Genomic DNA, 11,326 nt, shown 5'->3' on the forward strand with positions numbered 1-11,326 from the left:
AGAGTTTTTTTTTTCTTTTGAAGTTTGTTCCTTTATGTATTTATTTATTTTTAGTAATCTCTACAACCAACGTGGGGCAACTGTGACATCAAGAGTCACATGGTCCTTCTATTTAGCCAGCCAGGTGCCCCTCCTTCCAGAGTTCTTTATGCACATAAGGATAGAGAGTCATTTTTCTCCCTTATTTACATAAAGGGCATGATCTTTTATTCAGGCAAGTTTCTTCTCATTCAGGCCTTAGTTTCCTCATTTATTAAGAAAGGATAGGAGTGCATTAGGCTGTCTGCTCAGCAGGGAGCCTGCTTCCTCCTCTCTCTCGGCCTGCCTGTCTGCCTACTTGTGATCTCTGTCTGTCAAATAAATAAATAAATCTTTAAAAAAAAAAAAAAAAAGAAAAAGAAAGGATATTGTACCAACTCTCTCCACCCACCCTCTGACATTCTTACATGCTGGCTGTGCGTTAAGCTCCCTTGCTACTTATTCTGCCCCTCTTGACAATATCTGGCCTTTTGGAAAGTCACACTTGCATGGCTGGTTTTATCAGTTGACCTCAAATTTAGAACACTTGGGGTGTGGTTTATAGACTCTGGTGTTTCATGCTTTAAGAAAATCCAGGACACAAATGTCAACATTTCCAAAGCAAATGAGGGAGTGGCTGTTTGCATTACAAATGAACCTTTGCAAAATAATTCACCAAAGGCATCTTTTATGTATTTATATATATTTTATTCATTAAATAAATAATACTACACTTGGTACAAAATATGAAGGAGTGCACAATGAAAATCCCCCACCTTCATCCCTGGTCACCAAGCTCTCCTCCCCATTGGTCACCTCTGTTGTCCATTTCTTGTGTATCTTTCTATAGTTTTTGTGTATGCAAACCTATCCCTATATACACTTTTTTTGAAAATAGCATTCTGAACATGCTGTTTTGTACCTTGTACTTTGTCATTGAAAGAAAACATCTTGGAAATCATTTCATATTAGGACAAATAAAACTGCCTCATTTTTAAGGGTTATTATAATAACCCTTAAAATATTCTAATAACCCTGTTCCAATGGCCAATATGCCAAAATGAATTCATCTAAAAGGGGTTCTTTGCATAGTGAATTCTGTTATTCCACTGACAATCTGATTTCATTCCTGAAGTCCTATTTGCAGCTGCAGTGTATTGTAGGAACAGAATTCTCTCAGGGTACTCCCTTTTGTGCAGGAAGCACATTCAAAGCAGACATTAAAACCTACGGACCAACTTGGGCCAAACAGAAACTCACAAGTTTCTAACTCCTAAAGTTGAAACTCAGATGCTTCAAGACCCTCAAAGCTTAATCTTCCTAATTTTTAGAATAAGACTTTACGGAAGCACCTGGGTGGCTCAGTCCATTAAGCGTTTGCCTTCCACTCAGGTCATGATCCCAGGGTCCTGGGATCAAGCCCTGCAGTAGGCTCCCCCTGCTCTGCAGGGAATCTGCTTCTCTGTCTGCCCCTGCTTCTGCGTGCTGTCTCTCTCTCTCAAATAAATAAAATCTTAAAAATAAATAAATAAAAATTTTTTTTCCTGTTCCTAATTTTTAGAATAAACTTATTTCCCTCTCTCTCCCTCTCTCTTCCCACTATCTCTCGCTACCCCTTCCTCATGACCGAAAGCTGAACAATGTAATGTAGCCTTTTTTTTAAGTACCTAGCTTTTGAAACCTCCCTCATTCTCCAAAGCTCTGACTAACCCCCCTAATGACCACTGACAGCTCTTACCCTGGGTGGTTCCCAGCTCTGCTCTCACAACAATAAAGCTCCTCTACCATCATACTCACTATAAGAATAAGAAAAACCTTGATCAGAAGCAGAGGATGATAATAATAGCTCCCTTCCAGCCCTCAGTGTAGCCAAATGGACCCAGGCAGGCTTGGGAGCCTCATCACCCATTCACCACAGGAGTGGTACTAATACTTTTGTTTTTCTTGTTAAGGTTTTTATTAATTTAGGGGTGCCTAGGTGGCTCAGTCAGTTAAGCATCTGACTCCTGGTTTCAGCTCAGGTTGTGATCTTGGGGTCGTGGAATTGAGCCCTGTGTCAGGCTCTGTGTTCAGCGTGGAGTCTGCTTGGGATTCTCTCCCCCTCAGCCTCTGCCCCTCCTCTTGCACTCTCTAAATAAACAACAAAAAAAAATGTTTTAAAGATTTATTTATTTGAGAGAGAAGAAGAGACGATGGAGGGGGAAGAGGGAGAAGGAGAAGCTGTCTCCCCTGTGAGCCCAGAGCCCAAGGTGAAGCCAAAGACAGACGCTTAACCAAGTAAGCCACTCAGGTGCCCCAAATATTGTTTTTTTAATGTGTGACCATGAGAATGGTTGATGAGCCCCAGTGAGCATACGAGGAAACACTGTCCTTAGCACATTTTGGCACACAGTGTGTTCTGGTGAATATGATTGATTACTTGGTTGGATAATATAATCAGGCACTGGAAATTCAATAAAGGGTGGCCTTATATAAGATAATTATATATCTTCTCACTTTTTTTGTGTGTGCGCCAACCCAAAGAAAGAAGACATGACACCGAAAGATATTTTATAATCCTAATCCTAGCTGACCTCTTATTCCACTTACTTAAAATATTCACTTCCCTTAGTTCTGTGATACCACATTCTTCCGCTTTGCTTCCTACCTCTACAATCTCCTCTGCTGATTCTTCTTCCTTCTACTGAGCCTTCAGATGTTGAAGTTTTTCCAGGTTTGGCTCTTTTTCCTCTTTTCTCTCCCTGATCCATGTCAATGACTCTTGGGCAAACCCTGTTCTGAGGAACCCCAAATTGATGTTTTCAGCCCATATCCTTTCTTTAAGCTCCAGACCCATTTAATCCGACTTCTCTCTGTCAGCCCTTCTTGAATTGACTCAGATGAAGCATCTGCCACCTAGAGGAATGAGACATCAAAATAGAAATCAAAGTACTGAAATAGAAGTGAAGGAGCAGGAGGCTGGCTGAGGACAAAGCAAAAGCTGGCGCCTTGCACCCCCCCTTCACCTGCTCCCCTCCATATGTGTAGCATTCCTCAGGCACCCCTGACTTCCATAAAACGATAAATAGTTAACTTGCAGAGATCACAGTCCTGCAAGGTAGGAGTCTCCCCTGGTTTGCAAATATCCTTGAGATTTACAACAAAGAAGTTACCTTATCAATAGCCCTAATGTCACCCTCCCCTCCATGAAAAACCGAAGGAGGCGGGAGGTAGAAGGAAAAGTAAATACTTCTAAACCTAAATCTCATTAACAGGGATGCTTGATAGCAGGAATGTAACATTCCGCCAGGAGACTCCCAATTGTGTTCAAACTATCAATCAATAAGCTCAGCCCTACCCGAAATTTGTTTGTACCTGTCTATAAAAACCCTGCACCAACCCAGCTTTGGACCTCTCGGTGTTATCGGCAACGAGCGCCGCAGAGGTCCAGGTTCGAACCTGCAATAAACGACCCTTGCTGCTTGGCTTTGACTCACGTCTCTGGTGGTCTTTTAAGGTGGGGGTAATATTCAATTGGCATTTCAGAAGGGGTTTTGTATGCATCTAGAATTCGTACTCACTCTACCAGCTGTTTCACGTCTTTGCACCTTCTTTAATTCTTTGATTTTACCAGCCTTCCCACCCTGCAACCCATCCCAGTGAGCAGATCCTATCAATTCCCACTTCACAGAGACCCTTAGGCAGCTCCCTTACCTTCTGCCACCAAATTTACAGATAACTGAACCCTCAGCCTTTTCTTCTCCCACTTAGACCAATTTCCTCTTGGGTCTTTGGTTTGGGTCATTTCTAGTTCCTCAGGGGTCCTTTGCTACCCAGTGTCCCCCTCCTCTTTCCTTGCTCTCCTACCCGCTCTTCTTGCTACTTCCTACGTCTGTTTATGCATACTTGAAGGCTCCCCGCACTAAAAGCCTCTTCATTTGACCCCATATCTGGCTCCCACCTACTGCCCTTTACCGTTCTTTTTGCAGCCAAATTTCAAGGAAGAGTTGTCTCTGTTTACCATCTTTAGTTCTATACCTCCCATGTCTCAATCTCCTGCAGTTTTATTCCCTGTGCACCACCTTCCTGGTCTGCGGAGACTAGCCCCGACAAAGCCAACACCAGCATCTTCTGTATTCTTTAAATCCAGTGGTCTTCACATTGCCTGGCCTCTCTGCAGGGTTCACCACCACTGACCAGTCCCTTCTCCTTGTTCCGTTGCTTTTTCCCTTTTGACAACATTTCACAAACGGTTCTAGGTGGCTCACCAGGTCAATAGTCCCTGGCCAGCCCAGGGACTATATTTGCTTTCTACCATCCCAGACACCTCGTTATCTCTAACTCACTCCTCAGGTCTCAGCTCAAGTCACCCTCCCCTTTCCCCAGAGAACTGTCTGCACGATTTCCTGTGTTTTGCCTGAGTAACAATGATCACAGATTACAGTAAGATATGTTAGGGTCATTCTATACCCCCAGCTTTTCCCCAGAGTTGTATCTAATATCCAGGGACTGCTGTGGTGTCGAGACACAGGGGAGAGGCCCTTTCTGCTCCTGCAAATCACCCCGGGTACTATCCAGCCGAAATGTACCAAGAGCTCACAGACCTCATGAATACTAGTTTAAAAGGATCGGAACACCCTCCTCACACAATGAAATTGCTTTTCCTCTGTTCTTCCAGACTTTGTCCAAAGTGATCATTAGAAACAATTAAAGCAACCGCTGCCGAGAGTGGCCCGATGGAGGCCGCACAGCATCTTTGTGTGAAATTTCACCTCACAACAACCACTGAAGTCACCAAAACTGTAACAGTTTTGGGTCACCACCCTCACTGTGGTGAGGGTCATTCCCCTCTCCACTGTCCCTACCCCCCAACCCAGAAGTCCTGGTCCAGTTGTGGGGAACACAGCACGAGGCCTGGAATATACAAGCTTCTGAGTTCTCCACTCACCATCCCCTCAGTCAGGGGACCCTGATCTCACCTAGAGGTCAAGAAGACTCTTCCAAACCTCGACAGCTCTCTTTTCATGAGTCTTTTCCATTACCCACATGGTCCTGGCTCCAGAGCTGCAAGAAAAGACTCTTCTTTCAGATAGGTCCACCCTGCCCTAAACAACAAAGATTTGGTTCACCAAATGGGCAAAAGGCCATGGAGAAAAGAAAATCCTGGGGACAAAAGCCATCAGTTGATATTCTAAAGGAGCCTCCCGACACAGTACTGTGGATATTGAGACTCCAGAGAAATACCGGTTTGGAGATCATAGATAAATCCAGAACTGCCTGGTGTCTCTGGCCAATAAACAGATACAGCAAAGAAAAAAAGCATTTTGCCAGAGTAGAAAAAGAAGGGCCGTTTCATCTTCAGCATTACACAGAGCAATTTCCAGAGGAAAATGTGAAGACTTTGTGACTGTTGAATTTCAGAGGGTATGAGTCATTTGTAAATATTAAGGAAACTAAAATGTGTACTTGTGCCTAAATGCAGCTAGCAAGAAGATTAATAATCACCCACATATCTCCCCTTAATTATCTAATTAATCTAATTACCTCCTACCATCTCTTGACCTTTCTCTTCCCACATATCCCCATTTACCATGTATTACCTAAATGAAACAGCAGGATCACCCCAAACAAAAAACCCACAGATAACCAAGAGATGCCACACGTATGAGAAAGAGTTCCATTATATTTTCATGTAACTCCGTATTAACACAGCTCTTTTGGGGGCGCCTGGGTGGCTCAGTGGGTTAAGCCTCTTCCTTCGGCTCAGGTTGTGATCTCTGGGTCCTGGGATCAAGCCCCAAATCGAGCTCTCTGCCCAGCAGAGACCCTGCTTCCCCCTCTCTCTCTGCCTGCCTCTCTGCCAACTTGTGATCTCTCTCTCAAATAAATAGATAAAATCTTTAAAAAAAAAAAAACACTCTGTGTTTTGTTTTGTTTTGTTTTATTTGTTTGTTTGCTTTTAGAATCTCAGTACCTAAAAGGAGAATGGAAGATGCAAGTTGAAGGCAATGTGACATGCTTTCCTTCAAATTCTGCTGGTTCTCCGTGGGGCAGGAAGACAACTCTAGAAGCCTCTTGCTTTGTGATAATCCTTCAGGACACAGCCGAACAATAAACACCAAGTGTCTGCTTACAGGGGGCTAAAACCTGACACAGGCCATAGTGGGGGTCTATACAGTTGCCTTCTCTCTCGACAGCAAGATTCACCCTGAAAGCTGCCTCTCTTCCACTGATGGAGAAAGACTTAAAATGGTTAAATATATTTTCTTCTTGTTGACATCCCCACAGTGGAAATCTGGCCTTTGGGGGCCCCTGCAGATGACTTTCTCCCATGATATTCTATCTGCCTTTGTTTTTAGATGCTCTGTTTTCTTATTCTTACTTAGACTTCTCTTTGGAGAAACCAGAATAATTGGACTCCAGGGAGAGTTAAATTGCAGAGCTGAGGCTTAAACGAACTGACAAACTAATTTTCTCTACATCATGTTTTTAATTTCAAAACCCTGGTTAGGAACCGGCTTATAGTTGAAGTATTCTGTTTTTCTCATCATCATCATTATTATATACATATTTTTAAGATTTTATTTATTTTTTTGACAGCGAGAGAGGGAACACAAGCAGGCGGAGTAGGAGAGGGAGAAACTGGCTTCTGCCGAGCAGGGAGACCAAGGCAGAGCTCTATCCCAGCACCCTGGGATCATGACCTGAGCGGAAGGAAGGCAAACGCTTAACCAGTTGAGCCACTCAGGCATCCCGTCACTATCGTATTACTGTGAACAATCACTTATTGCATACTTAATAAACATTCTGCTAGGCCCTCCAACGGATCCCCTCGCATCCCTAAGAAGCAAGCAGCTTTAACCCTATTTCAGAGATCTGAACACAAAAGAAAGGGCCCGAGGGGCCATCAGAGGCAAATGAACCAGGAAGGTAATGAAACTAAGGAAACTGAAGATATCCTCTCTTGCATGGGCCTCTTTCCAGACCCTGCATCTAATTCTGTATCCATAAGCTTTATTCTTCTCCTTAAAGGGAGCTTTCAATATCGTATAAACGTCAGTTCCCACCAAATCTGGTTCTGTCCTTGCTGTGGAGCCAGTGTCCGAACCCAGAATTATCTGACTTTGAAGTCTATGCTCTTCACATGGAACTCTTATTCATCTTGAAATTCAAAAGTCAGGAAAGAGGTTCCGTAACTCTGCATTGTCTTGAATATGCCAATACCCTTAAGAGAGCACACTGTTCAAATGCTAAATGAATCACTTGTTTGGAGAATCATGGACACGTATTAGCAGATACTCATTTCTCACCATGTGTCTGGTGGGATGAGAGGCATGGGAGACAGTGTTTCAAAGGACAGGCTTTGGGGCTGACTCCCAGGGTTAAAACTCTGGTTCTCCCACTTCATCCTTGGCTGTGTGTGCTTAGGCAAGTTATTCAGCCTCTCTGAGTCAGAATTTCCTCTTCTGAAAAATAGGTACAAGAACAGTTCCTTCCACATGGGAATTTATGCATGTCTACGTGTAGTAAATGACTTAAAAGTGTTTTTCAAACTGCGAGTCAAGACCCATTAGTGGATCACAAAATCAATTTCATAAGTGAACTAGCATTTTTTTAAATGAAGTAAAATCAGAATACATTTTAGGATTCCAGAACGCATTCATTACACACAGCGTAGGTAATTGGTTTGGTTTTTTTTTTTTTAAGACCATTTATAAACGTTTTATTTGTTTTACTTTTTTTAAGACTTTATTTGACAGAGAGCACATGAGAGAGAGCACAGCAGGGTGAGCAGCAGGCAAAAGGAGAGGGAGAATCAGGCTCCCCACTGAGCAGGGAGCCCAACGTGGGACTCCATCCCAGGACCCTGGGATCCTGACCTGAGTTGAAGGAAGACACCCAACCAACTGAGCCACCCAGGCATCCCAGTAATTGTTTACTGAAAGCTTTTGTTTCCATAGTATATAGTCTGAAAGTATATATGTAGGAGTGTGCTACATTGCTCTGTAAAATGTTTTCATGAGTCACCATCCAAAAGGTTTGAAAACCCCTCAATAAATATAAGCAAAGCAATTAGAAGTATATGGATTACCTTGCAAACACTCAGGACATGTTAGTTATTATCATAGTGGTAGACCCAGAGAAGTAGCCATAGGTGCATTTAATGTAGCCCTAATTCTTTATCTGTATTACCTATTATCTTGTATAAGTCTAATATTCCTTTAAAAACAATGTTTTGTCAGTATAAAATTCTGCACATGCAGAGTAGAAAGGTAGAAAATCCAAGTAGGCAAAAACAAGAGAATAGCATTATCCCATTATCAGAGATTACCACTGTTAATATTTTAGTGAATCTCAATCGGTATCTTCTTCTATACCCACAGTTTTTAATTCAATAAAACTATCTCCTTCATATTATTCTGTAACCTTTTCTTCAGTCACCAATCTCTTCCTCTTCACTCTTGTAAACTTTCATTTTATCTAATATCCAAATTATATTCAAACTTTGCCAAAATGTCCTTCTCAGCAACCTTTTTCTTTTTTTTTTTTTTGAAAGAGAGAATGAGAGCACGAGTGGTGGTGGGGGGGAGCACAGGCAGAGAAAGAAGCAGGCTCCCTGCTGAGCAGAGAACCCTGATGTAGGGCTTGATCTTAGGGATTATGACCTGAGCTGAAGGCAGATGCTTGGCCAACTGGGACACTCAGGCACCCCCCAACAAATTCATTGAAACCAATATGGGTCCAGTAGTGTTCAAAACCCTTAGCAATTTCTTCTCCTTTCGTCCCAACATTGACTTTCAAAGAGGACAGGCCAAGTGTCCTGCAGAACATTCCACTTTCTGATTTCTCTGTTTACTTTCTTGTGCCACTGTTTATCTTGCACCTTGAATTTACTGTAAATTAAAAGCTGTGTCTAGGGGCGCCTGGTTGGCTCAGTCGGTAAAGCATGTGACTCTTGATCTCAGGGTCATTGAGTTTAAGCCCCACGTTGGCCATAGAACTTACCTTAAAAAAAGAAAAGAGGGGTGCCTGGGTGGCTCAGTGGGTTAAGCCTCCATCTTTGGCTCAGGTCATGATCTCAGGGTCCTGGGATAGAGCCCTGCATCAGGCTCTCTGCTCAGCAGGGAGCCTGCTTCCTCCTCTCTATCTGCCTGCCTCTCTGCCTTCTTGTGCTCTCTCTCTGTCAAATAAATAAAAATCTTTTTAAAAAAGAAATTTATATCTGAAGGTGTGAGAGATTCAATTTAAACATTTTGGCTAAGTTACAGTTTAAGTAGTGCTGTGTATTCATACCACATCATTGGAAGATCCCTGATATCTAGACCCATTACTGATGCTAAAATTCACCAGTCTCAGGGAATGATACTCTGATTCTCCCACAATATGATCACATCTACTGACCTCCAATCTGAGACTAAAAATGAACCAATATGGTATTAATTGACACTATTTATACATTCAGTTCTCTATCAACCTTTTTTTTTTTAAGATTTTATTTATTTATTTGACAGAGAGAGAGAAAGCGGGAGAGAGCACAAGCAGGAGGAGCAGCAGCAGAAAGGGAGGGAGAATCAGGCTTCTGGCAAGCAGAGAGCCCTTGCTCAGGACCCGAGAAGGCCTACGCTTAACTGACTGAGCCACCCAGGCGCCCCTCTCTTCCAATTTTAAGGAATTTTTTGATTATATATGGCCCACCCAGATAATCCAGGATAATTTCCTTGTGTTAAGGTCATCTCATTGGTAAACTTAATTCCATCTCTTAACTTAATTCCATTTTGCCATGTAATATACACATTCATAGGTTCTAGGGATTAAGAAGCAGACATCTTTGGGAGACCATTATTCTGCCTACCATGATCTCCTCTGTGATCCCCAAAGATTTATGTCCATCTCATATGCCAAATATATTTACTCCATTCCAAGATCTCCAAAATCGCAACCCATGGGAGCATGAACTCAAAGTCTAAAATCTCAACATTGAAATCACTTATATTAGGTATGGGTGAGACTCTGGATATAGACCATCCTGGGGTAAAATTCCTTTCCGTCTGTGGACCTGTAAAACTGGAAAGTTTTCTGCTCCCTAAACACAATGGTGGGACTGGCACAGGACAGCAGTTACAAACATTCCTATTTTAGAAGGAAAAAAAGGAATCACTTGTCCCAAGAAATTCCAAAATTCAGTCAGGTAAACTCCCATCAGGTTTCAAGGCTTTGGGAATAATCCTCTGCGATCCTTATCTCTGTTTTCTGGGTTTGAGGCTTCATCCTGAGTTGTCCTCCCTTTTTGATGAAAGGATTAAGTGTTCAAAGCTGAATAGTTTTATCAGCCTCCTTCCTGTCTGTAGAATTTTAGGGGTCTGGCAGCCTTTCATTTTATCTTCTCCATCCCTTTCAGTCCAAGCTGCTCCACTGAGTATAAACTTCTCAAGAGCCTTGTGGGTCTCCTGTGAATGGTGTGGGGATTCATTCCAGTAGAAAGAGATCTTTCCACATATCTTTTCTAAATAATCCTACTTTTTTCTTTTATTGAGACGGCTAAGGGGATCTATGAGTCATACCCTTAATCTCTTCAAAGAGTTTTTTGGGGCTTTTATAAAAAATCCTCTGCAAACATTCGTGTATAAGTCTTTGTGGGGACATACACTTCTATTTCTCATGGGTTAAATATCTAGGTGTGGAATGGCTGAGTCATATGATGGATATTTGTTTAACTTTTTAAAAAATTGCCAAACTGTTTTCCAAAGTGTTTGTACATTTTACATTCCCTATCCCCTCCCCGCATTGCATGAGAATTCCAATGCCTCCAAATCCTTGCCATTTAGTATGGTCGGCGTTCTTAGTTTTATCACTAGTTGACAATCCTTGCTTGCATTAACTTTATTAGAGCTTGCAAAATGCTGATTTTATATTTCTTTTTTTTTTTTAAGAGTTTATTTATTTGAGAGAGAATGAGTTGGAGGGAGCAGGTGGTGAAGAGAGAAGAGCAGACTCTCAGAGGAGCCACAGAAGCAGGGATCCCAGGGAGCACAACAGGGGGCTGGGTCCAGGACTCTGGTATTATGACCTGAACAGAAGGCAGGCGCTTAACTGACAGAGTCATCCAGGCACCACTGGTTCTTCGTTCGTTTGTTCTTTCCTTCTTTCTTATTTATTTGAGAGAGAGAGGGCATATGCACATGAGCAGGGGGGAGGGGCAGAGAGAGTAGGAGAAGCAGACTCCCTGCTTAGCAGGGAACCCAATGAGGGTCTCGATCCTAGGACCCAGGGATCATGACCCGACCCGAAGGCAGACGCCCAAGTAACTGAGCCACCCAGACTATCAAAC

General features: G+C 42.6%; 1 long non-coding RNA gene across 2 annotated transcripts; it reads right to left on the reverse strand.

Annotated features, from left to right (window-relative positions):
• Nucleotides 1-2,168: 2,168 nt before the first annotated feature.
• LOC309865654 lies at nucleotides 2,169-6,328 on the reverse strand. Of its 2 annotated transcripts, XR_014312218.1 has the most exons (3): nucleotides 5,972-6,328; nucleotides 4,977-5,102; nucleotides 2,169-2,913 (listed from the first exon to the last, which is right to left on the reverse strand). It is a non-coding gene; the product is annotated as an uncharacterized lncRNA (long non-coding RNA). The 2 variants fall into 2 exon arrangements; XR_014312219.1 differs by lacking the exon at nucleotides 4,977-5,102 and having other exon boundaries at nucleotides 5,972-6,231.
• Between the last annotated feature and the right edge of the window lie 4,998 nt (nucleotides 6,329-11,326).

Source organism: Mustela nivalis, assembly GCF_964662115.1.
Source record: "Mustela nivalis genome assembly, chromosome: 5".
Taxonomy (NCBI): domain Eukaryota; kingdom Metazoa; phylum Chordata; class Mammalia; order Carnivora; family Mustelidae; genus Mustela; species Mustela nivalis.